Below are 25,654 nucleotides of genomic sequence, written 5' to 3'. Positions count from 1 at the left end.
GACAAGTAATATTCTGGAGGGGATCAAGAATGGTCAGAAGGAAGATTTGGGACTTGTAGATCGAGTGGTGTTGGTTAATCAAGGCAAAGGTGGTGCCTTTAGATTGGATGAGAACGGTGTTTTGATGTTTCGTGATCGTGTTTGTGTGCCAAGTGTACTTGAGCTTAAGAAATAGATTTTGGAAGAAGGTCATAGAAGTAGTTTGAGTATTCATCCAGGAGCGACTAAGATGTATCAAGATTTGAAGAGGTTGTTTTGGTGGCCTGGAATGAAGAAAGAGATTGCAGAGTTTGTGTATGCTTATTTGGTTTGTCAGAAGTCTAAGATTGAACATCAGAAACCGTCGGGTTTGATGCAACCGTTGTTTGTGCCAGAGTGGAAGTGGGATAGTATATCAATGGACTTTGTTGGAGCGTTGCCGAAGACTGTTAAGGGTTTTGATTCTATTTGGGTGATTTTTGATCGGTTGACGAAGTCGGCACATTTTGTTCCTATCAAGACCGATATGTCTGTGGCGAAGTTGGCCGAGATCTACATTGAGCAGATTGTTAGATTGCATGGTATTCCTTCTAGTATTGTGTCGGATCGGGATCCGAGGTTTACTTCTAAGTTTTGGGAGAGTTTGCAAGATGCTTTGGGAACTAAGTTGAGGTTGAGTTCTGCTTATCATCCCCAGACTGATGGTCAGACAGAGAGGACTATTTAGAGTTTGGAAGATTTGTTGAGGGCTTGTGTTTTAGAACAAGGTGTCAGTTGGGTTGAATGTTTACCGTTGATTGAGTTTACTTACAACAACAGTTTTCATTCTAGTATCGGAATGGCGCCGTTTGAAGCTTTGTATGGTCGAAGATGTAGGACGCCGTTGTGTTGGTATGAGTCAGGAGAGAGTGCCTTGTTGGGACCGGAAGTGGTGCAAGAAACTACGAAAAAGGTTAAGATGATTCAAGAGAAGATGAAAGCGTCTCAGAGTAGACAGAAGAGTTATCATGATAAGAGGAGGAAGGATATTGAGTTTCAGGTTGTTGATCATGTGTTTTTGAGAGTGAATCCTGTAACCGGTGTTGGACGTGCTTTGAAGTGTCGGAAGTTAACTCCTCGTTTTGTTGGACCGTTTGAGATTGTTGAGAAGGTTGGGGTTGTAGCGTATCGGATTGCGTTACCGCCATCTTTATCGAATCTTCATGATGTGTTTCATGTGTCTCAGTTGCGGAAGTATGTGTATGATGCGTCTCATGTGATCCAAGTGGATGATTTGGAAGTTAGAGATAATTTGACCGTTGAGGCTTGGCCAGTTAGGATTGAGGATCGTGAAGTGAAGCGTCTGCGTGGCAAGGAGATCGTTTTGGTTAAAGTGATTTGGGTTGGACCGACGGGTGAGAGTGCCACTTGGGAATCGGAGAGTAGGATGAAGGTTTCGTATCCGGAGTTGTTTCCTTCAGGTAATTTTCGAGGGCGAAAATTCTTTTTAGGGGGGAGAGTTGTAACAACCCGATTTTCGCTTGATTTATTTTAATTATTTATTTGTGTTTGTTATATGTGCTCTTATGTGATTAATTGCCTCTGTGTGTATTTTTGGTTGGGATTCGTAGAATTCGGTGTTAGAAGGGTATTTTAGTCATTTTGGACTTAAGGGTATTTTGGTCATTTTGAGGGCAGGGGTAAATTTGTAATTTTTGCCGAAGGTTATTTTTAGTGCTTAGTGAGGGTTTTATTTTACTAAGTGTTGGAAGAGTGGGGTAATTATTTAGATTACCGTTAAGTGACCGTTAGCGTTGTATTTTACCGTTAAGTGAGTAGTAACATTTTGGGTTAGAATAGAAATGGGTTAGGCCCATTAAAACATTGTGAGTTGAGCCCAATTGAGTAGAGATTATATAAGCACTAGTTGGTAGTGAAATTGGGGTCTTACAAACATTTCATTTCATTTCACAATTAGAGAGAGTTAGAGAGAAAAGCTCAAGAGGAGAAAAAGAGTTTTGAAGAGAAGTAACTAGAGAGAGCTAGGAGAGGCTAGAGAATCAAGGGTTGGAGCTAAAGTGAGGCACTAGCTAGTGATTGTGGAGAATTAAGGTAAGAGGGTTAGGCTTCACTCATAATTTCATAACTTTTCTCTTTTACCCATTTTCATGAAATTGATGAATTGGTTTTAATTGATGTAAATTCGTGCATAATTGTTGTTGTTATGTTTGAGAACATGATTAGTATGATAATTGTGTTGTTGTTGTTGAATTTGTATGTCAAAATGAGTAGAAATGAGCATAGTATGTTTTTGGATGAAATTGATGAATTGTGAAGTTGTGGTTGATGAATTATGAATGGATTCATGCTCAATTGTTGTTGTTGATGATTTGAATCATGTTGTTGATGGTTTGATACATTGGGTATCATTAATTGTGAATTGGTGATGAGAATTGTTATGTTGTTGTTGAAAATGGTTGTTGTGAAAATTGGTTTTGATTAGAGAAGAAAACTTGTTGTTTTGAGAAAATGAATTTTCAAAGGTTTGTATAACTTATTCAAATGCTACGAAACGTGTGAGTTTGATGTGTTGGAGCCTCGGGTTATGCCTCGGATCACTTTTGACATGGAAGGGTTTTAAACATCCGATTTTGGGGCGAAAACGACATAAACCCGCGGCCGAAACGCGCGAAAACGCACGTTGCGGAGCGCTGGGCCTGAGCTAGGGCGCTAGGCGCCCACACTCAGAGAGCTAGCGCTAGGCGCTACACTCCTGGCGCCAGGCGCCCTGCACAGGGCAACGTACCCGTTGTTCCGTGTTCGGGGGGTCGGGGGCAGTCGTGTAGGGGTCCGTAGCGACTGTTTGAAGGTGTTCTTGTACTGTTTACTTTTCAACTGGAACATATTTGACTTTATTGAATGTTCGAATTTTCAAATGGTTTGGAACTTGGATTTGTGTCGTTTCGGTTTTTGGAAAAGTGTTGAAAAGTGACCTTTTGTGAGCATAAGGGATTGCAAGCTTAATCTACAAGTCATATAGGCTTAGGCAAGGCTTGTAGAGTCGGTGCAACGTCTTAATCATGTTTAACTTGACTTTTGGGTGGAATTGTGGAATACGTGAACTTGGGATTTTCTTAAACGAACATAGGCTAATTTTTGAATTAATGCTTGATTTCTTGTAATTGGCCTAGGCTCTTGTTCATATGATTTTTAAAGTAGTTGTGATTGGTTCCACCAAGTCTTAGCTCGTTTCGCTTGAAAATGAGAGTTTTGTGAAAAATGATTAAAGGGAAACGAACTTTGCGATTTTTATGAATTCGTCGTGTTTGGCCGGTGAAACGCCAAGGCATCCTCTACTGCATTCATATGTGGCCTAGTGGTATGCTTAGTTGAGGCATTGAAACTTGTTTACTCGATTTTGGCTTCAATGCCCAATTATTTTTAATGTTGTGACTTTGGGAGACGAACTTGATTGAGAATGAGTTTTGAGAGCCAATTGCTTATGAACCCTTTATGAATAGATTAATATGACTATGAGATGATGTATGAATGGTTGTTGAGTGATGAATATGATGTTTGTGATCATATGTTATAATTGTTCCTTTATTTGGATTGTAAGGAATTATGTGGAAATGTGGCAACTATATGTTGATTTATGTGGAGATGATTGATGATGTATATATGTGACAATTATATGTTGATTGATTTGTGGATGTTTTTGGTGATTGTATATATGTTAAATTGGTGGTGAATTGTTGATGATTGCATATATACAAGTATTGGTGATGGTGAGGTGATTATTGTTTGTGTGAACATATGCATTTGTAGTTGAGTCATATGTTCATGCATTCATGACTGATGGTGGTGGATTTTATATCCAAGACTGATGGTGGCGGATTTTATATCCAATTGAGGTGAGTACGATGTTTTTGTTGCATCGAAGGTGACGACCTTGAGGTGTTTTGGTACCACATGTATCTAGAGAAGAGTCTAGAACATTGCATGCATTTGAATAATTGATGAGTTGTGTCATAATTGAATATATGACTTGGTGAATTTGTGTATTGGTGAAATTTGGTGAATGTTGTGATTGTGTGGATTGGTGTATATGTACATTGGTGAATTTTGTGGATGGTTGTGACTAATTGTATTATGCTCTAATTGCATGTCTTAATTGTTTGTGCTTATACACTTGGTGAATCAATTGATGATGGTTATTTTAATAATAATGATGAGGTGAGATTTGTATATGTATATATACATATATGATGTGGTGATGTTCTTTGATAATGATAATGGCTTGCTTATAACTTCGATATGACGAATTGTACTTGTTGAGATAAGCATGCTAGATGAGTAATGAAGTGAGTAATGTTTTCATTGATTGATGTTGATAAATGATGAGCTTTTGTTGATGACTTGATTAGAGGTTGAATATGTATGCTATGCTATGATAATAATGTGATAGCTTGAAATGTAAGTGATGAGGGATAATAATGATCATGTGATGCTAGTGTTCTAGGAGGGAGGGTTATGTATATGTGATACGTGTATGATACACTTATTGATATGAACTTGGAATGATGATATGAAATGGTTTGAATGGTATGAGAATCATGAATACTGTGAATACACGTATGATTTGTTATTTTGTATTCTTGAATATATCTTTCATTTCCAATGTTCTTGTTTAAATCTTTTATGGATTATGATGATGTAATGCTAACCCTCAGTGGTCTGTGGTGGACCGCCTACCTCTCTGTATGGATGGGTAGACGGCGTGCAGGATGCTTAGTCTGTTTTGCTTGATGATGCCGAGGAGTGGAGTTCCTCTTTATTTGCAAGTGTCTAGATTAGGGCTCTGATCTAGGATAGTTCTTGCATGTTGCTTTATTGACTATGTATCTTGGAGCTGTTGATATATTCTGTTATTTGGGATTTGGAGAATACAATTGTATGTTATTTGAGATCTGAAGATGTTTTATGATTATTTGTATGTTCCGTTGCTATGTGGTATAACATGATCTTTATGCATGTATGAATTGTGGTTTATTCATAGACGTAGCATCTATTTCTAGAATATTTCTGATGTATTCACGCGTTTTACCGCTTAATAGAAATAGGGTGTTACAAGTTGGTATCAGAGCCGTGGTCAGTCTTGTCCAGACTAGTAGACTAGTGTTTGTTGATTTACCCTGTTAGTATGTGAATGGTAATGAGTTACCTTCGATACTTGGTTGTTGTGCTGTTGTCCTTATCTGTTGGTTGTTTTTCCTGTTTGTATGCGACATGTATGGAAGTACTGTCGGTACTTGTTGTGTTGTTCCGTTCTTTTAGGTGGGTTTGAGCGTAGTGGGGGAGTAGCAGGTTGCTTCTAGTTTGTTGGTCTGGCAAGGGAAGGTATCTTTGGCTGCAGAGGCTCAGTTGGTTGTGGTTTGTGTTAAGGTTCCTGTTGATTTTGAGTTGGATCTTGTGTGTGGATTATCGGCAATTGAACAAGGTGACAATCAAGAATCGGTATCCGCTTCCGAGGATTGATGATTTGATGGATCAGTTGGTTGGCGCGGAAGTGTTTAGCAAGATTGATTTGAGATCAGGATATCATCAGATTAGAGTGAAGGCGGAAGATATATCCAAAACTGCGTTCAGAACGAGGTATGGACACTATGAGTATTCTGTGATGCCATTTGGAGTGTCTAATGCGTCAGGTGTCTTCATGGAATATATGAATAGGATATTTCATCCTTTTCTGGACCGTTTTGTGGTGGTGTTCATAGATGATATTTAGGTGTATTCGAGGTCTGAAGAAGAGCATGCCAAGCATTTGAGGATTGTGTTGGGAGTCTTGAAGGAGAATAGGTTGTTTGCTAAGTTGTCGAAGTGTGAGTTTTGGTTGCGGGAAGTGAGTTTCCTTGGTCATGTGATTTCTAAAGGTGGTATTGTCGTGGATCCGTCGAAGGTTAATGCAGTGTTGCAGTGGGAATCACCTAAGTCCGTTTTTGAGGTTAGAAGCTTTCATGGATTGGCAGGTTACTATCGGAGGTTCATTGAGGGATTCTCTAAGTTGGCGTTGCCATTGACGCAGTTGACTCGGAAAGGACAAGCTTATGTTTGGGATGCTAAGTGTGAGAAGAGTTTCCAAGAGTTGAAGAAGAGGTTGACGTCAGCTCCAGTGTTGATTTTGTCGAATCCAAAGGAATCGTTTGTGGTGTATTATGATGCTTCTAAGATGGGTCTTGGTGGTGTGCTTATGCAGAATCGCCAGGTTGTGGCTTATGCTTCAAGGCAGTTGAAAGTGCATGAGAAGAATTATCCGACTCATGACTTGGAATTAGCGGTTGTTGTGTATGTGTTGAAGATTTGGAGGCATTATCTGTATGGTTCTAAGTTTGAAGTGTTCAGTGACCATAAGAGTTTGAAGTACTTGTTTGACCAAAAAGGAGTTGAATATGAGGCAGAGGAGATGGTTGGAGTATCTTAAGGATTTTGACTTCCAGTTGAGCTATCATCCTGGAAAGGCCAATGTTGTTGCTGATGCTTAGAGTAGGAAGTCGTTGCATATGTCTGCTTTGATGGTGAAAGAGTTGGAGTTGATTGAGCAATTTCGAGACTTGAGTTTGGTTAGTGAGTTAACGCCGGATGGTGTGAGGTTGGGAATGTTGAAGCTGACAAGTAATATTCTGGAGGGGATCAAGAATGGTCAGAAGGAAGATTTGGGACTTGTAGATCGAGTGGTGTTGGTTAATCAAGGCAAAGGTGGTGCCTTTAGATTGGATGAGAACGGTGTTTTGATGTTTCGTGATCGTGTTTGTGTGCCAAGTGTACTTGAGCTTAAGAAATAGATTTTGGAAGAAGGTCATAGAAGTAGTTTGAGTATTCATCCAGGAGCGACTAAGATGTATCAAGATTTGAAGAGGTTGTTTTGGTGGCCTGGAATGAAGAAAGAGATTGCAGAGTTTGTGTATGCTTATTTGGTTTGTCAGAAGTCTAAGATTGAACATCAGAAACCGTCGGGTTTGATGCAACCGTTGTTTGTGCCAGAGTGGAAGTGGGATAGTATATCAATGGACTTTGTTGGAGCGTTGCCGAAGACTGTTAAGGGTTTTGATTCTATTTGGGTGATTTTTGATCGGTTGACGAAGTCGGCACATTTTGTTCCTATCAAGACCGATATGTCTGTGGCGAAGTTGGCCGAGATCTACATTGAGCAGATTGTTAGATTGCATGGTATTCCTTCTAGTATTGTGTCGGATCGGGATCCGAGGTTTACTTCTAAGTTTTGGGAGAGTTTGCAAGATGCTTTGGGAACTAAGTTGAGGTTGAGTTCTGCTTATCATCCCCAGACTGATGGTCAGACGGAGAGGACTATTTAGAGTTTGGAAGATTTGTTGAGGGCTTGTGTTTTAGAACAAGGTGTCAGTTGGGTTGAATGTTTACCGTTGATTGAGTTTACTTACAACAACAGTTTTCATTCTAGTATCGGAATGGCGCCGTTTGAAGCTTTGTATGGTCGAAGATGTAGGACGCCGTTGTGTTGGTATGAGTCAGGAGAGAATGCCTTGTTGGGACCGGAAGTGGTGCAAGAAACTACGAAAAAGGTTAAGATGATTCAAGAGAAGATGAAAGCGTCTCAGAGTAGACAGAAGAGTTATCATGATAAGAGGAGGAAGGATATTGAGTTTCAGGTTGTTGATCATGTGTTTTTGAGAGTGAATCCTGTAACCGGTGTTGGACGTGCTTTGAAGTGTCGGAAGTTAACTCCTCGTTTTGTTGGACCGTTTGAGATTGTTGAGAAGGTTGGGGTTGTAGCGTATCGGATTGCGTTACCGCCATCTTTATCGAATCTTCATGATGTGTTTCATGTGTCTCAGTTGCGGAAGTATGTGTATGATGCGTCTCATGTGATCCAAGTGGATGATTTGGAAGTTAGAGATAATTTGACCGTTGAGGCTTGGCCAGTTAGGATTGAGGATCGTGAAGTGAAGCGTCTGCGTGGCAAGGAGATCGTTTTGGTTAAAGTGATTTGGGTTGGACCGACGGGTGAGAGTGCCACTTGGGAATCGGAGAGTAGGATGAAGGTTTCGTATCCGGAGTTGTTTCCTTCAGGTAATTTTCGAGGGCGAAAATTCTTTTTAGGGGGGAGAGTTGTAACAACCCGATTTTCGCTTGATTTATTTTAATTATTTATTTGTGTTTGTTATATGTGCTCTTATGTGATTAATTGCCTCTGTGTGTATTTTTGGTTGGGATTCGTAGAATTCGGTGTTAGAAGGGTATTTTAGTCATTTTGGACTTAAGGGTATTTTGGTCATTTTGAGGGCAGGGGTAAATTTGTAATTTTTGCCGAAGGTTATTTTTAGTGCTTAGTGAGGGTTTTATTTTACTAAGTGTTGGAAGAGTGGGGTAATTATTTAGATTACCGTTAAGTGACCGTTAGCGTTGTATTTTACCGTTAAGTGAGTAGTAACATTTTGGGTTAGAATAGAAATGGGTTAGGCCCATTAAAACATTGTGAGTTGAGCCCAATTGAGTAGAGATTATATAAGCACTAGTTGGTAGTGAAATTGGGGTCTTACAAACATTTCATTTCATTTCACAATTAGAGAGAGTTAGAGAGAAAAGCTCAAGAGGAGAAAAAGAGTTTTGAAGAGAAGTAACTAGAGAGAGCTAGGAGAGGCTAGAGAATCAAGGGTTGGAGCTAAAGTGAGGCACTAGCTAGTGATTGTGGAGAATTAAGGTAAGAGGGTTAGGCTTCACTCATAATTTCATAACTTTTCTCTTTTACCCATTTTCATGAAATTGATGAATTGGTTTTAATTGATGTAAATTCGTGCATAATTGTTGTTGTTATGTTTGAGAACATGATTAGTATGATAATTGTGTTGTTGTTGTTGAATTTGTATGTCAAAATGAGTAGAAATGAGCATAGTATGTTTTTGGATGAAATTGATGAATTGTGAAGTTGTGGTTGATGAATTATGAATGGATTCATGCTCAATTGTTGTTGTTGATGATTTGAATCATGTTGTTGATGGTTTGATACATTGGGTATCATTAATTGTGAATTGGTGATGAGAATTGTTATGTTGTTGTTGAAAATGGTTGTTGTGAAAATTGGTTTTGATTAGAGAAGAAAACTTGTTGTTTTGAGAAAATGAATTTTCAAAGGTTTGTATAACTTATTCAAATGCTACGAAACGTGTGAGTTTGATGTGTTGGAGCCTCGGGTTATGCCTCGGATCACTTTTGACATGGAAGGGTTTTAAACATCCGATTTTGGGGCGAAAACGACATAAACCCGCGGTCGAAACGCGCGAAAACGCACGTTGCGGAGCGCTGGGCCTGAGCTAGGGCGCTAGGCGCCCACACTCAGAGAGCTAGCGCTAGGCGCTACACTCCTGGCGCCAGGCGCCCTGCACAGGGCAACGTACCCGTTGTTCCGTGTTCGGGGGGTCGGGGGCAGTCGTGTAGGGGTCCGTAGCGACTGTTTGAAGGTGTTCTTGTACTGTTTACTTTTCAACTGGAACATATTTGACTTTATTGAATGTTCGAATTTTCAAATGGTTTGGAACTTGGATTTGTGTCGTTTCGGTTTTTGGAAAAGTGTTGAAAAGTGACCTTTTGTGAGCATAAGGGATTGCAAGCTTAGTCTACAAGTCATATAGGCTTAGGCAAGGCTTGTAGAGTCGGTGCAACGTCTTAATCATGTTTAACTTGACTTTTGGGTGGAATTGTGGAATACGTGAACTTGGGATTTTCTTAAACGAACATAGGCTAATTTTTGAATTAATGCTTGATTTCTTGTAATTGGCCTAGGCTCTTGTTCATATGATTTTTAAAGTAGTTGTGATTGGTTCCACCAAGTCTTAGCTCGTTTCGCTTGAAAATGAGAGTTTTGTGAAAAATGATTAAAGGGAGACGAACTTTGCGATTTTTATGAATTCGTCCTGTTTGGCCGGTGAAACGCCAAGGCATCCTCTACTGCATTCATATGTGGCCTAGTGGTATGCTTAGTTGAGGCATTGAAACTTGTTTACTCGATTTTGGCTTCAATGCCCAATTATTTTTAATGTTGTGACTTTGGGAGACGAACTTGATTGAGAATGAGTTTTGAGAGCCAATTGCTTATGAACCCTTTATGAATAGATTAATATGACTATGAGATGATGTATGAATGGTTGTTGAGTGATGAATATGATGTTTGTGATCATATGTTATAATTGTTCCTTTATTTGGATTGTAAGGAATTGTGTGGAAATGTGGCAACTATATGTTGATTTATGTGGAGATGATTGATGATGTATATATGTGACAATTATATGTTGATTGATTTGTGGATGTTTTTGGTGATTGTATATATGTTAAATTGGTGGTGAATTGTTGATGATTGCATATATACAAGTATTGGTGATGGTGAGGTGATTATTGTTTGTGTGAACATATGCATTTGTAGTTGAGTCATATGTTCATGCATTCATGACTGATGGTGGTGGATTTTATATCCAAGACTGATGGTGGCGGATTTTATATCCAATTGAGGTGAGTACGATGTTTTTGTTGCATCGAAGGTGACGACCTTGAGGTGTTTTGGTACCACATGCATCTAGAGAAGAGTCTAGAACATTGCATGCATTTGAATAATTGATGAGTTGTGTCATAATTGAATATATGACTTGGTGAATTTGTGTATTGGTGAAATTTGGTGAATGTTGTGATTGTGTGGATTGGTGTATATGTACATTGGTGAATTTTGTGGATGGTTGTGACTAATTGTATTATGCTCTAATTGCATGTCTTAATTGTCTGTGCTTATACACTTGGTGAATCAATTGATGATGGTTATTTTAATAATAATGATGAGGTGAGATTTGTATATGTATATATACATATATGATGTGGTGATGTTCTTTGATAATGATGATGGCTTGCTTATAACTTCGATATGACGAATTGTACTTGTTGAGATAAGCATGCTAGATGAGTAATGAAGTGAGTAATGTTTTCATTGATTGATGTTGATAAATGATGAGCTTTTGTTGATGACTTGATTAGAGGTTGAATATGTATGCTATGCTATGATAATAATGTGATAGCTTGAAATGTAAGTGATGAGGGATAATAATGATCATGTGATGCTAGTGTTCTAGGAGGGAGGGTTATGTATATGTGATACGTGTATGATACACTTATTGATATGAACTTGGAATGATGATATGAAATGGTTTGAATGGTATGAGAATCATGAATACTGTGAATACACGTATGATTTGTTATTTTGTATTCTTGAATATATCTTTCATTTCCAATGTTCTTGTTTAAATCTTTTATGGATTATGATGATGTAATGCTAACCCTCAGTGGTCTGTGGTGGACCGCCTACCTCTCTGTATGGATGGGTAGACGGCGTGCAGGATGCTTAGTCTGTTTTGCTTGATGATGCCGAGGAGTGGAGTTCCTCTTTATTTGCAAGTGTCTAGATTAGGGCTCTGATCTAGGATAGTTCTTGCATGTTGCTTTATTGACTATCTATCTTGGAGCTGTTGATATATTCTGTTATTTGGGATTTGGAGAATACAATTGTATGTTATTTGAGATCTGAAGATGTTTTATGATTATTTGTATGTTCCGCTGCTATGTGGTATAACATGATCTTTATGCATGTATGAATTGTGGTTTATTCGGAGACGTAGCATCTATTTCTAGAATATTTCTGATGTATTCGCGCGTTTTACCACTTAATAGAAATAGGGTGTTACAACATACAAATTCAACAACAACAACACAATTATCATACAAATCATGTTCTCAAACATAACAACAACAATCATGCACGAATTTACACCAATTAAAATCCATTCATCAATTTCATAAAAATGGGTAAAAAGAAAAAGTTAGGAATTATGGTTGAAACCTAACCCTCTTACCTCTAGCACAAGAATCTCTAACCCAAGCTTCAATTTAGCTCCTAGATGATGAATCCCCTCTTGCCTCTAACCCTTATTCTTGTTCTTCCCTCTAGCCTCTAACTCTTCTCTTCTCAAATGAAAAATGTTGTGAAGGAAACCCTATTTCTCTTCTAACATTTAGTTTATATAGGCTCCCCTAATTGGGCTTATCTCACAACCTTAATGGGCCTAACCCATTTCTATTTAAACCTCAAAAATGTTACTACTCACTTAACGGTAAAATATGACACTAACGGTCACTTAACTGTAAAATAAAATAATTACTACAGCTTCTAGTAACTTGGTAAAATAATACTCTTACTAAGCACTAAAAATAACTTCCGGCAAAATTACAAAATTACCCCTGCTCTCAAAATGACCAAAATTCTCCTAAGTCCAAAATGACTAAAATGCCCTTCTAATACCGAATTTTATGATTCCCAACCAAAAATACCCACAGAGGCAATAATCACATAAGAGCACATATAACACACATAAATAAATAATAAAATAAATCTAGCGAAAATCGGGCTGTTACAATAAGAACCTTACACTTTTTTCTCTGAACCATGAAATGCTGAGAAAGAATCTTTTAACATCCACTACCTTCAACACCTTTCTCAAAAGCCTGTTAACCCAAATAACTTGTGTCACCATTGATACAAAACAAAAATTAATGTTTCTCTAATAAACATGTAAACCCATCATCTCTCTATCATTCTTGTCTTCTCATGTTTCTTCTTTATCTATCTCTCTCTTTCTGATGGATGGTTTCCCGATTTCCGCCATGGTAGTCATGTTATTGCACGGAAGTGGAAGTCGAACTATTTCTGAAATTAATTTAAAAAACAGATAGAAGGAATGAACGTAGTGGTGAAAGTAAATGTTGTATCATGAATATTAGTCATGAATGAATTTTGAAAGAAAAATATATTAAATTAAAATTTAGAAACATACTTGGCAGTGTTTTCTTTCCTCTTCTGTAAGTGATTTCACTTTTTTCAATTAACCTATGTTTCCATTAGATGACTTTTGTCCCTTCAATTAGAAATTGGCAATGTAAACCATTAATGTTTATTGAAAACAATGCTAGTGAAAAGATAGGTACTCACGTGCCCGTCTTTTCGCTCTTTAATTGCGCTAACTTTTTAAAATTAATAGTTTAGAGACCCGGCGTTGCCCGGGTTAGATATTAAATAAGTTTTATAAGTTTGTGTGCACGAATACACGTGTCAGTATATTACTCCCTCCGTTTCAAAATGAGTGTCGCTTTAGCCAAAAAAAATTGTTTCAAAATGAATGTCACTTACAGTTTCCAATGCAATAATAAATTTTTCTTTTCAATTGTACCCTCTAATTAATACTCTGCACACTACTTCCAAAGTATTACTTTTAAAACTAACTAATAGTTAATAAGGATAATTTGGTAAAATAATCATTGTTTTTCTTTTAATCATTGCATTTCTTAATATGTGTGTAATCACCTAAAATGACACTCATTTTGAAATGGAGGGAGTAGATTGAATTTATTTAAATTTACAATTATAATAATATCATAAAAATAAATATAAATGATGAGATGAATGTCCAATGCAAGAATAAAAAGTGTAACAAAATCAATAATGAATTAGGAGTTTAGTCCAAGTGGTAAGAGTTTTGAGTCCCTTTAAACATGTAGTCATGGGTTTGTTTTGTGGCCCATGCATATGAGAGAGAAAAATCGATTGAAAGGGAAGAAAGTGGTTGAAATATATATATATATATATATATATATATATATGTATATATATCAAAGTACATGTATGAGAAATAATAAAATTGGTGTTTGGCAAACCTGAAGAAGGAAAAATGTTAGATGAAAAGAAGGTTTGGGGATTCTGCTTGTACTCAAAATATGTAAATATGTGATTAACGAAAATTTATTTATTTATAGTTAACATTTGCATTATAATATGCTGCTAAAAGATAACATAATAACTAATCGAACCTTTTTTTATCAAAAAAAAAAACTAATCGAACTTTTTTTTCCTCAAACATAAAAACTAATTGAATGATATAGTGTTAAAAGATTAGTAATAACTAATTGAAGCTTCTTTTCCTAAAAACAAATAAACAAATTGGAGTCTTTTAATCATAAAATAAGATCATATATGTAAACTTTGTTGAAAGTATTATGTGTAGTTTGTTGAGATATTTCTGCTACATAAAATATTAGAAATTCAATAAAAATTAAAAGGAAATATTGAGTGGATAAGATCAAAATGTTGTTGAGATATTTATGTTAAATAAAATAGGGTTAATTAAGTTTTTAGTCCCTATAAATATTCACACTTTTGTTTTTAGTCCCTATAAATTAAAATCACACTTTTTAGTCCCTGTGACATTTTCCTTAAGCATTTTAGGGACCAAAAATATTGATGGAAATTTTTTATAAGGACTAAAAAGTGTGATTTTATTTTATAGGGACTAAAAATAAAAATAAAATATTGGTTTTTGAAAATAGAAAAAATAATAAAAATATTGAGAATGAATGTGGAAATGACACGTGGCATAAAAAACCTTACTTTATATATATATATATATATATATATATATATATATATATATATATATATATATATATATATATATCTTAATTACTAAAGCTTAACCCTTCAAGCTATTGTTGCCCTAATATTTTCCCCCCATTTTTCCCTCCACTTTTCTGAGCCATTGGATCTTGCACATTTAGGCGCCATTCAATTTTAGCCATTGATCATCTTACTTAATGTCAGCCGAATTTTGTTATCAAGTTTGCTGTAATTTTGGCCAGCCGAATCCTTATTTTTTAACCTAACAAATTTCATTCATATCCTCCTTTTTTTTTGAATCAAATATTTTCTACACTTTTAGGTTTGCAATTATTTAACATAACAAATTCCATCTAAAAAAAATGCATCGCACCAATTTTATTCCTATCCTCTTGCCTTTTTTTTTATGAAGCAAATATTTTCTACCCTAACTTACTAAAGCTTAACCCCTCAAGCTATTGTTGCCCTAATATTTTCCCCACATTTTTCCCTCCACTTTTCTGAGCCATTGGATCTTGCACATTTAGGCGCCATTCAATTTTAGCCATTGATCATCTTACTTAATGCCAGCCGAATTTTGTTATCAAGTTTGCTATAATTTTGGCCAGTCGAATCCTTATTTTTTTAACCTAACAAATTTCATTCATATCCTCTTTTTTTTTTGAATCAAATATTTTCTACACATTTAGGTTTGCAATTATTTAACATAACAAATTCCATCTAAAAAAAATGCATCGCACCAATTTTATTCCTATCCTCTTGCCTTTTTTTTATGAAGCAAATAAGTTAATTACTAAAGCTTAACCCTTCAAGCTATTGTTGCCCTAATATTTTCCCCCCATTTTTCCCTCCACTTTTCTGAGCCATTGGATCTTGCACATTTAGGCGTTATTCAATTTTAGCCATTGATCATCTTACTTAATGCCAGCCGAATTTTGTTATCAAGTTTGCTATAATTTTGGTCAGCCGAATCCTTATTTTTTAACCTAACAAGTTTCATTCATATCCTCTTTTTTTTAATCAAATATTTTCTACACATTTAGGTTTGCAATTATTTAACATAACAAATTCCATCTAAAAAAAATGCATCGCACCAATTTTATTCCTATCCTCTTGCCTTTTTTTTTATGAAGCAAATATCTTAATTACTAAAGCTTAACCCTTCAAGCTATCTTATATATATAATAAAGCTTAACCCCTAAAGCTATTTCTAACCCTATAATTTTCCCCCCATTTCTCCCTCCACTTTTATGAGCCATTGGATCTTGCACATTTAGGCATCATTCAATTTTAGTCATTGATCATCTTACTTAATTAATGCCAGCCGAATTTTGTTATCAAGTTTGCTATAATTTTGGTCAGCCGAATCCTTATTATTTTTTTTTTGAATTCCTATCCTCCTTTTTTTTTCGAATCCTTATTTTTTTTTTTTGAATTCCTATCCTCCTTTTTTTATTCCTATCCTCCTTTTGGCCAGCCGAATCCTTATTTTTTTTTTTTTGAATTCCTATTCTCCTTTTTTTTTATTCCTATCCTCCTTTTTTTTAAGCAAATATTTTCTACACTTTTTGGTTTGCAATTATTTAACATAACAAATTCCATCTAAAAAAATGCATCGCACCAATTTTATTCATATCCTCTTGCCTTTTTTTTTATGAAGCAAATATTTTCTACCCTAATTTTCATGTAAACTTGGTTATCTTACTTACTAAAGCTTATCCCCTAAAGCTATCATTAACCCTAATTTTCCCCCTAATTATTCCCAATGTGGCATTTGTGTTCTCCATGCATATTCAAATTTTCTCTCTTTCCCATGACCATATTTTCTCTCATTCTTAACAGCTCCCACAATCTCTTCTCTTATCAATTGTTAACGCCTCTCCCTCTCTCTCTCTCTCTCTCTCTCTCTCTCTCTCTCTCTCTCTCTCTCTCTCTCTCTCTCTCTCTCTCTCTCTCTCTCTCTCTCTCCCTTTCATCGATATGCATCGCAAATTTGATACGGCAACGCAACGTGACGAAGCTGAAGCGAAGGAGATCGAGTGATGGTTGGTCGGATTTTTTTAAATGTTGAATCTGATGAAGCGAAGAGATTTGTGTAAGGTGATTGTGCAACCGAGAAGAGAAATCAGAGGGATTTCAGAAAATTCATCGGACGGTGATTATCATGATCTAGATTGTTATTCTTTAGAATACTCATCTGTTGGATTTGATGACCTAATTCCCTTTCTCCTGGTTATCGATCTATCAAAGTATTTTTTTAGTAATCATTGTAATTGTTTTCTTTTTATTTTAAAAAAAAAAATATTGGTTTGGTTACGTTTCATTTGAATTAATCTCACGTTTTGATTATGACATCCCTGATTAGGTGATTTCGATGAACAGTACCCCACAAGGATTTGACCGCCGCCGGCACCTGCGGTTGCTCCCTTCCACACCTCCAGTAGAGTTTCTATTTCGCCTTCCGTCTCACCTTGGTGTTCTGTTCGGTTCTGTTTCACTATCAGTATCTTTGTCATGAACGAACGGTTGCGTTTCTGGTATCAATCTTGGGGAGTTCTTTTCCTCTCTTAGTAAATTTCACAACATTTTTTTATTGTTGTGTTTTTGAGTTTTGATTTTCGGAATGGTTTGGGAATTGATGATGAATGTTTGGTGCCATCAATAATGGTGCAATTGATTATTCGTTAAGAACTGTGAGTTTAGAAATTTGTTTCTGTGATATTTACAAAATAAATAAAGATAGTTTACCAGAATATGTAATTAGATGGAGCGGAAGCGAATGAGGAGTGATAATTTACCAAGAATATGTAATTAGATGGAGCGGAATCAAATGAGGAGTGATAGTTTACCAGAATTCTTGAATGTGTGATCAGATGGAGCGAAGTCGGTGGCGGAAGGTGACAATTCCTCACAAATAATCTTAAATTGGTTTCAGTTTTAGTCATTATTTTCACATTATTTTCTTAAATAATCTTAAATTGGTTTCATTTTTTGTGCGGTTTTGCTATATCGGTTATATAATTGAATCTGATACGACCGCAAGGGATTGCAGATTTGCTGGAGCAGGTAGGGAGGATTTTGATGGTGGCCGAGGTTCTTTCATGTAATCACATAAGGATTCTTCCAGTCATTGAGTTAGAAAAGTTGGTTAACAAGTTGTGGATCAAGTACTGTATTATGTAACACCCTATTTCTAATAAGCGGTAAAACGCGCGGATACACAACCATATTCTAGAAATAGATGCTACGTCTCCAAATAAACCACAATTGATACATGCGTAAAGATCATGTCACATAACATAGCAGCGGAACATATACATATAATTCATAGACATATCTGGATCTACAATAAAATACATATGTTTTCTCCAAACTCCAAATAACAGAATATCTCAACAACTCCAAAATACAAAGTCAAATAAACAACATGCAAGGACTATCCTAGATCAGAGCCCTAATCTAGACACTTGCATGAAAAAGAGGAACTCCACTCCTCGGCATCAACAAGCAACAACTAAACTACACCTGCACGCCGTCTACCCATCCATACAGAGAGGTAGGCGGTCCACCACAGACCACTGAGGGTTAGCATTACATCATCATAATCCATAAAAGATTTAAACGAGAACATTGGAAATGAAAGATATATTCAAGAACAAAGGACAATAAATCATACATGTATTCACAAGTATTCACAACACTTATATCATTCAATATCATCATTCCAAGTTCATATCAACAAGTGTATCATACACATCCTAGAACACTAGCATCACATGATCATTATTATCCCCCATCACTTACATTTCAAGCTATCACATTATTATCATAGCATAGCATGCATATTCAACCTCTAATCAAGTCATCAACAAAAGCTCATCATTTATCAACATCAATCAATGAAAACATTACTTACTTCATTACTCATCTAGCATGCTTATCTCAACAAGTACAATTCGTCATATCAAAGTTATAAGCAAGCCATCATCATTATCAAAGAACATCACCACATCATATATATATATACATATACCAATCTCACCTCATCATTATTATTAAAATAATCATCATCAATTGATTCACCAAGTGTATAAGCACAAACAATTAAGACATGCAATTAGAGCATAATACAATTATTCACAACCATCCACAAAATCCACCAATGTACTTATACATCAATCCACACAATCACAACATTCACCAAATTTCACCAACACACAATTCACCAAGTCATATATTCAATTATGACACAACTCATCAACTATTCAAATGCATGCAATGTTCTAGACTCTTCTCTAGATGCATGTGGTACCAAAACACCTCAAGGTCGTCACCTTCGATGCAACAAAAACATCGTACTCACCTCAATTGGATATAAAATCCGCCACCATCAGTCTTGGATATAAAATCCACCACCATCAGTCTTGGATATAAAATCCACCACCATCAGTCATGAATGCATGAACATATGACTCAACTACAAATGCATATGTTCACACAAACAATAATCACCTCACCATCACCAATACATGTATATATGCAATCATCAATAATTCTCCATCAATATATCATATATATACAATCACCAACAACATTCAAAAATCACACAACATAAAGTTGTCACATAATCACACCACCAATCATCTTTACATACCATATAACAATTCTCCATAAAGGATTCACAATCAATTGGTTCTCAAAGTCATCTTTAGTCAAGTTCGTCTCTCAAAATCACAACAATTAAATTAATTGAACATTTGAGTCAAAACCAAGTAAACAAGATCAATCGCCTATGACATGTATCCTCACAAGTCACATATACGTGCAGTAGAGGTTACATAAACATTTTATCGGCCACATATGGAGAATTAACAAAAATTCCGAAGTTCGTCTCAATTGATCACTTTTTTACAAAATTCCCATTTTCAAAGCAAAACAAGTTCAAACTTGATGGAACCATTCACAACCATTTTTAGAAGTCATATAAACATCATACAACTCTAATCCCACTTCAATTTTCGAAGAAAACGGGTTTTTGGAAAAAATCAACGTTTGGACCGTTTTTACAAAAGTTAGACGATTTTCACAAATTCAAGTCCAAACCTAATCAAATCATGTTCCAGTAGGATTAAAGGCATAAACAGAGGTTAATTAAGTCCAAAGAAACATTTTAGAAGTATCGGATTGGTCCCCAAGTGCTCGAAAACAAAAATCAAAATTTGCTGAACTGAGGCTAGGACGCGAAAGCGTCCTCTGCACGCTTAAGCGTCCTAGTTCCAGAACTCCTGGAACAGCACGCTTTTGGGACGCTTCTGGGACGCTGATGGGATGCTTAAGCGTCCTAAGCACGCGAAAGCGTCCTACACCAGATTCCCAGAACTCAGTTACGGGTTCTAACCCAAATTCATCCCAAAATCCCATTTTCAATCCTCCAAATCACCAAAACAAGTTCCAGAAAGTGTTTATAGGTCAAAATAGGTTCAATACACTTAAACACATACAAGTTTTGGAATTAAATCATCAACATAACCAAATTCACCAATTTCTCAATTCATTCTCAACTTTCAACAACAATATCAAATATCATCATTAATTCACCAATCTTGATACCCAAAGTACCAATTCAACAACAACATGTTCCAAATCAATAACAACAACTAATGAACACAAATTCATGCATAATTCAACATCACAACATCAATTCTCATCAAACTTGCTCAAGAACACAAAATACCAATAACTATGCATTTGAACATGTTAATTCACATACTAACATGCAATTATCACATAAATCATGTTCTCAAACATAACAACAACAATTATGCACGAATTTGACAACAATTGGGTTCAATTCATCAATTTAACACAAATGGGTAAAGAGAAAAAAAGATATGAATTATGGTTGAAACCTAACCCTCTTACCTCTAGCACCAAGAATCTCTAACCCAAGCTTCAATTGAGCTCCTAGATGATGAATCCCCTCTTCAAGCTCTAACCCTTGTTCTTCCCTCTAGCCTCTTTCTCTTCTCTTCTCAAATGAAATGAAAATGTTTCTAAAACCTAGTTTTACCAACAACTAGAGTTTATATACTAGCTCTACTCAATTGGGCTTATTTCTTAAACCTTAATGGGCCTAACCCATTTCTAATTCATCCTCAAAAATGTCACTACTCACTTACCGGTAAAATATAACACTAACGGTCACTCAACGGTAATTAAAATAATTACTACACCCTCTCTACTAACTAGGTAAAATAATAACTTCCACTAAACACTAAAAATAACTTTCTGCAAAATTTCAAAATTGCCACTGCCCTCTAAATGACCAAAATGCCCCTAAGTCCAAAATGACTAAAATACCCTTCTAACACCGAACTCTACGAATCCCAACCAAAAATACACACAGAGACAATTAATCACATAAGAGCACATATAATACACATAAATAAATAATAAAATAAAACTAGCGAAAATCGGGCTGTTACAACTCTCCCCCACTAAAAAGAATTTTCGCCCTCGAAAATTACCTGAAGGAAACAACTCTGGATACGCAACCCTCATCCTACTCTCCGATTCCCAAGTGGCACTCTCACCCGTCGGTCCAACCCAAATCACTTTAACCAAAACGATCTCCTTGCCACGCAGACGCTTCACTTCACGATCCTCAATTCTAACCGGCCAAGTCTCAACGGTTAAATTATCCCTTACTTCCAAATCATCCACTTGAATCACATGAGACGCATCATACACATACTTCCTCAACTGAGACACATGAAACACATCATGAAGATTCGACAAAGATGGCGGTAACGCAATCCGATACGCTACAACCCCAATCTTCTCACTAATCTCAAACGGTCCAACAAAACGAGGAGTCAACTTCCGACACTTCAAAGCACGTCCAACACCAGTTACAGGATTCACTCTCAAAAACACATGATCACCAACCTGAAACTCGATATCCTTCCTCCTCTTATCATGATAACTCTTCTGTCTACTCTGAGACGCTTTCATCTTCTCTTGAATCATCTTAACCTTCTCGGTCGTCTCTTGCACAACTTCCGGTCCTAACAAAGCACTTTCTCCTGACTCATACCAACACAAAGGAGTTCTACACCTCCGACCATACAAAGCCTCAAACGGTGCCATCCCGATACTAGAATGAAAACTGTTGTTGTAAGTGAACTCAATCAACGGTAAACATTCAATCCAACTGACACCTTTCTCCAACACACAAGCTCTCAACAAATCTTCCAAACTCTGAATAGTCCTCTCTGTCTGACCATCAGTCTGAGGATGATAAGCAGAACTCAATCTCAACTTAGTTCCCAAAGCATCTTGCAAACTCTCCCAAAACCTAGAAGTAAACCTCGGATCCCGATCTGACACAATACTAGAAGGAACACCATGCAATCTAACAATCTGCTCAATGTAGATCTCAGCCAACTTCGCCACAGACATACCGGTCTTAATAGGAACAAAATGTGCCGACTTCGTCAATCGATCAACAATCACCCAAATAGAATCAAAACCCTTAACAGTCTTTGGCAAAGCTCCAACAAAGTCCATAGAGATACTATCCCACTTCCACTCTGGCACAAACAACGGTTGCATCAAACCCGACGGTTTCTGATGTTCAATCTTAGACTTCTGACACACCAAACAAGCATACACAAACTCTGCAATATCCTTCTTCATCCCAGGCCACCAAAACAACTTCTTCAAATCTTGATACATCTTAGTTGCTCCTGGATGAATACTCAAACTACTTCTGTGACCTTCTTCCAAAATCTGCTTCTTAAGCTCAAGTACACTTGGCACACAAACACGATCACGAAACATCAAAACACCGTTCTCATCCAATCTAAAGTCTCCACCTTTGCCTTGATTAACCAACACCACTCGATCTACAAGTTCCAAATCTTCCTTCTGACCATTCTTGATCTCCTCCAGAATATTACTTGTCAGCTTCAACATTCCCAACCTCACACCATCTGGCATCAACTCACTAACCAAACTCAAGTCTCGAAATTGCTCAATCAACTCCAATTCCTTCACCATCAAAGCAGACATATGCAACGACTTTCTACTCAAAGCATCAGCAACAACATTGGCCTTTCCAGGATGATAGCTCAACTGGAAGTCAAAATCCTTAAGATACTCTAACCATCTCCTCTGCCTCATATTCAACTCCTTCTGGTCAAACAAGTACTTCAAACTCTTGTGATCACTGAACACCTCAAACTTAGAACCATACAGATAATGCCTCCAAATCTTCAACACATACACAACGGCCGCTAATTCCAAGTCATGAGTCGGATAATTCTTCTCATGCACTTTTAACTGCCTCGAAGCATAAGCCACAGCCTGACGATTCTGCATAAGCACACCACCAAGACCCATCTTAGAAGCATCACAATACATAACAAATGATTCCTTCGGATTCGGCAAAATCAACACTGGAGCTGACGTCAACCTCTTCTTCAACTCTTGGAAACTCTTTTCACACTTAGCATCCCAAACATAAGCTTGTCCTTTCCGAGTCAACTGCGTCAATGGCAACGCCAACTTAGAGAATCCCTCAATGAACCTTCGATAATAACCTGCCAATCCAAGGAAGCTTCTAACCTCAAAAACAGACTTAGGTGATTCCCACTGCAACACTGCATCAACTTTCGACGGATCCACTGCAATACCACCTTTAGAAACCACATGACCAAGGAAACTCACTTCCCGCAACCAAAACTCACACTTCGACAACTTAGCAAACAACTTATTCTCCCTCAAGACTCCCAACACAATCCTCAAATGCTCGGCATGTTCTTCTTCAGACTTCGAATATACCAAAATATCATCTATAAACACCACCACAGAACGGTCCAGAAAAGGATGAAATATTCTATTCATATATTTCATGAAGACACCTGGCGCATTAGATACTCCAAATGGCATCACAGAATACTCATAGTGCCCATACCTCGTTCTGAACGCAGTTTTGGATATATCTTCCGCCTTCACTCTAATCTGATGATATCCTGATCTCAAATCAATCTTGCTGAACACCTCCGCGCCAACCAACTGATCCATCAAATCATCGATCCTCGGAAGTGGATACCGATTCTTAATCGACACTTTATTCAACTGCCGATAATCCACACACAACCTCATGCTTCCATCTTTCTTCTTAACCAACAACACAGGAGCTCCCCACGGAGAAACACTCGGCCTGATAAACTGTTTCTCTAACAACTCTTCCAACTGCTTCTTCAACTCTCCCAACTCTGATGCAGACATCCGATACGGCGCAATCGAAATAGGACTCGTTCCAGGCACCAAATCAATTGCAAACTCAACCTCTCTCTCCGGTGGTAACTCGGTAATGTCGTCCGGAAAAACTTCTGGAAATTCTTGCACTACCGGCAAATCACCAACTCCTTTCTCACTACTCTCCTTCAAGGAAGCAAACATCATGAACACACAAGCTTCGCCATCCAAAGACTTCTTCACTTGCTCCGCGGTTAAGAACCTTCCGCCTTCTTCAGCTACCGGTTTAGAAAACGTTACACTCTTGGTCAAACAATTAATGTTAACACCAAAAGTCAACATCCAATCCATACCAAAAATTACGTCCATATGCTTCAACGGAAGACACACAAGATCCAACTCAAAGTCAACATTACCAAAACTAACAGGACACTTAGCACACACTAAAGAAGTAGTCACTGAACCACTAGCTGGGGTATCGATAACCATCCCTCGAGACAACGGAGTCACAACCAAACCCAAGCGCTCAACACAACTCGCCGCGATAAAAGAATGAGTAGCACCAGTATCAATAATTGCAATCAAAGGAGTACTATTGATAAAACACATACCTCGGATGAGATTATCAGGATTCTCCACCTCTTCCGCATTCAATGCAAACACCTTCCCCGCCGCCTTCTTCGGCTGGGTACACTTAGTACTGATATGCCCTTTCTCACCACAATTGTAGCAAGTGATCTCCTTCTTGCACTCTGCAGCCTTGTGACCTGCTCCTCCACACTTGTAGCACTTCTCACCACTCTTGCAATCATTAGCAAAGTGACCCAATGTGCCACACTTGTAGCACCTCACCTCAGCAACATTCACCTTAGAGCCTCCACCAGATTCTCTCTTCTTGCCTTTGTCTTTGTTGTACGGCTTCCCAAATACATGCCCCTTTCCTTTCTTCTCATTCTGAGCCTTGTAGTGATTAACCTTAGCCCTTCCAGCATCATCAAACATACGGCATTTATGCACCAAAGTATCAAAATCACGGATCTCCTGAATACACATATACTGATAGATGTCGGGCCTCAAGCCGCTCTCGAACTTCACACACTTGGAAACCATAGCATCCTCCGCATTGATGTACGGACAAAACCTCGAAAGCTCCTCAAATTTCGCCGAAACCACAACCACAACCAACTGAGCTTCTCTATCCAAAAGATACCTGGAGTATGCGGCTTCTCCCCACTTAGCTCAGACCCGCCTAAAAAAACGGAACACCGGAACAAGTATCGACAGTACTTCCGTACATGTCGCATACAACGAGAAAACAACCAACAGATAAGAACAACAGCACAACAACACAAGAACAAGTACCGAAGGCAACTCATTACCATTCGCATACTAACAGGGTAAATCAACAAACACTAGTCTACTAGTCTATTAGTCCAGACAAGACTGACCACGGCTCTGATACCAACTTGTAACACCCTATTTCTAATAAGCGGTAAAACGCGCGGATACACAACCATATTCTAGAAATAGATGCTACGTCTCCAAATAAACCACAATTGATACATGCGTAAAGATCATGTCACATAACATAGCAGCGGAACATATACATATAATTCATAGACATATCTGGATCTACAATAAAATACATATGTTTTCTCCAAACTCCAAATAACAGAATATCTCAACAACTCCAAAATACAAAGTCAAATAAACAACATGCAAGGACTATCCTAGATCAGAGCCCTAATCTAGACACTTGCATGAAAAAGAGGAACTCCACTCCTCGGCATCAACAAGCAACAACTAAACTACACCTGCACGCCGTCTACCCATCCATACAGAGAGGTAGGCGGTCCACCACAGACCACTGAGGGTTAGCATTACATCATCATAATCCATAAAAGATTTAAACGAGAA

General features: G+C 37.4%; 2 long non-coding RNA genes across 2 annotated transcripts; both read left to right on the top strand.

Moving 5' to 3' along the window:
• The first annotated feature begins 1,933 nt into the window (after window positions 1–1,933).
• On the top strand, window positions 1,934–4,996 carry LOC146956036 (uncharacterized). Its single transcript, XR_015013605.1, has 2 exons — window positions 1,934–2,070; window positions 4,734–4,996. It is a non-coding gene; the product is annotated as an uncharacterized LOC146956036 (long non-coding RNA).
• Window positions 4,997–8,558: 3,562 nt separating this feature from the next.
• On the top strand, window positions 8,559–11,621 carry LOC146956035 (uncharacterized). Its single transcript, XR_015013545.1, has 2 exons — window positions 8,559–8,695; window positions 11,359–11,621. It is a non-coding gene; the product is annotated as an uncharacterized LOC146956035 (long non-coding RNA).
• Window positions 11,622–25,654: the final 14,033 nt, after the last annotated feature.

The sequence above is a fragment of the Medicago sativa genome, chromosome 1 (assembly GCF_051527215.1).
Source record: "Medicago sativa cultivar Bolivia chromosome 1, Bolivia_mono, whole genome shotgun sequence".
NCBI lineage: Eukaryota > Viridiplantae > Streptophyta > Magnoliopsida > Fabales > Fabaceae > Medicago > Medicago sativa.
The sequence above is the reverse complement of the archived record's forward strand: the minus strand, read 5'-3'. Positions and strand labels throughout refer to the sequence as shown.